The sequence below is a fragment of the Rhinichthys klamathensis genome, unplaced genomic scaffold, assembly GCF_029890125.1.
Source record: "Rhinichthys klamathensis goyatoka isolate OS25496 unplaced genomic scaffold, OSU_Roscu_1.1 h1tg000035l_1, whole genome shotgun sequence".
Classification (NCBI taxonomy): Eukaryota; Metazoa; Chordata; class Actinopteri; order Cypriniformes; family Leuciscidae; genus Rhinichthys; species Rhinichthys klamathensis.
This window is the reverse complement of record NW_026606583.1, coordinates 4,786,049-4,788,846: the sequence shown is the minus strand read 5'-3', so window position 1 is coordinate 4,788,846 and position 2,798 is coordinate 4,786,049.

The window sequence follows — 2,798 nt, the reverse complement described above, 5'->3', positions numbered from 1 at the left end:
GTGCTGTCAGAAGCATTCGACTGGAATGACAAAGAAACACACACACACACACACACACACACACACACCTGGAGGTCACGTATGAAATGCCAGCGTTCTGCTTCATGGTTCGTCAACACTCTCTATGGTACATGATGGGAAGGGACAGCAAAAGAATTTCATTGAAGGATCTTCAGTGCCATGTCTTTTTCTTCAGAGCAAATCAATAGACACTTTACAACATATGTTGCCTAGAAAAGAAAAAGGCATTTTGGTTGCATGAAGCCAGGTCAGTCATCTGTCTTAGTTAGCTAGCTGTGGAAAACAAAGGTTTTATCTGACACTGTGAGAGAAAATGTATAGGTCGACACGCACACGCACGCACACACACACACAATTGAAATTGGAAACCCTTAAGATTTGTAAAGGTTTCTGAAAGACATATTTTTTTACACACCAAGGCTGCATTGATTCGATCACAAATACAATACACAGAAATATTGTGAAATATTATTACAATTTAAAATAACTGTTTTATATGTTAATGTATTGTAAAATTCTATTTATTCCTGTGATGGCAAAGCTGAAGGTTCAGCATCATTACCCCATCTTTTCAATTATTATAAATGATTACATGTGCTCAATTATTAATAATGGTTATTATTATTATGTTATTACAATGTTTAAAACAGTTTTTTGCTGCTTAATATTTTTATGGTAACCGAGATGCATTTTTCCAGGATTCTCTGACGAATAGAAAATTCAAAAGAACAGAATTTATTTGAAATAGAAATCTTTTGTTACATTATAAATGTTTTTACTGCCACTGATCAATTTAATGCATCTTTGCTGAATAAAAGTATCAAGTTCTTTCTCTTTTTTTTACCCCACACTTTTGAATGGTAGAGTATCACGGTTTCCACAAAAATATTAGGCATCAAAAACATAATAATAAGAAATGTTTCTTGAGCAGCAAATCAGCATATTAGAATGATTTCTAAAGGATCATGTGACACTGAAGACTGGAGTAATGATGGTGGAAATTCAGCTTTGCATCACAGGAATACATTTTAAAATATACATATTAAATTGTAATAATACTTTACAATGTTACTCTTTTTAGTGCATTTTTGTTCAAATAAATGCAGCCTTGGCAGCCATTGGAGACTTCTTATGTCAGTTTTCTAGGAGCAATAAAGAATGTGTTCTGAGCGGCAGTAGCAGCACTGGCACATTTCAGGCGTATTGACTGTCCAGACTCCAGACAGTTAGATGGACTGCTTGGCAGCCCTGCTATACTGTTATATGTCCTTGACCTTGAGTGAATAACATGAGCATTGTGATAGTCAGACAGCTTCAGAAAACTTTTGGACTGAATACTGTCAACTATGGAAGCTTGTTTCCGCCACTGAATAATAAAAAAATAATAATAATTGCGACTTTTTATCTCACAATTGCGAGATATGAAGTCAGAATTGTGAGAAATAAAGTCGCAATTGCGAGATATAAAGTCGCAATTCTGAGAAATAAAGTCGCAATTGCATGATATAAAGTCGCAATTATGAGAAATAAAGTCGCAATTGCGAGAAAAAAAGACAGAATTGCGACTTTTTATCTCACAATTCTGACTTTTTGTCTCACAATTGCGAGTTTACATCTCGCAATTCTGACTTAACACATAATTGCGGGTTTATATCTCGAAATTCTGACATCTTTTCTCAGAATTGTGAGATATAAACTCGCAATTGCGAGTTATCAGGCCAATTCTAAAGGGGAAAAAAGACTTACTTTTTTCCCCTCAGAATAGTTTATATCTCACAATTCTGACTTTACAACACGCAATTTCGACTTTATATCACGCAATTCTGACTTTATATCCAAAATTCTGACTTTATAACACGCAATTGCGACTTTATATCAATCAATTCTGACTTTATATCTCGCAATTCTGACTTTATAACACGCAATTGCGACTTTATTTCACGCAATTCTGACTTTATATCACGCAATTCTGACTTTATAACACGCAATTGCGACTTTATATCAATCAATTCTGACTTTATATCTCTCAATTCTGACTTTACAACACGCAATTGCGACTTTATATCAATCAATTCTGACTTTATATCACGCAAATCTGACTTTATATCTCGCAATTCTGACTTTATATCAATCAATTCTGACTTTATATCTCGCAATTGGAACTTTATTTCACGCAATTCTGACTTTATAACATGCAATTGCGACTTTATATCAATCAATTCTGACTTTATATCACGCAATTCTGACTTTATAACACTCAATTGCGACTTTATATCAATCAATTCTGACTTTATATCTCGCAATTCTGACTTTATAACACGCAATTGCGACTTTATTTCACGCAATTCTGACTTTACAACACGCAATTTCGACTTTATATCAATCAATTCTGACTTTATATCACGCAATTGCGACTTTATATCAATCAATTCTGACTTTATAACACGCAATTGCGACTTTATTTCACGCAATTCTGACTTTATATCACGCAATTCTGACTTTATAACACGCAATTGCGACTTTATATCAATAAATTCTGACTTTATATCTCGCAATTCTGACTTTATAACACGCAATTGCGATTTTATATCACGCAATTCTGACTTTATATCTCGCAATTCTGACTTTATATCTCGCAATTCTGACTTTATATCTCGCAATTCTGAGAAATAAAGTCAGAATTGCGAGATGTAAACTCGCAATTGTGAGAAAAAAGTCAGAATTGCGAGATAAAAACTCGCAATTACCTTTTTTATTTTTCATTCTGTGGCGGAAAC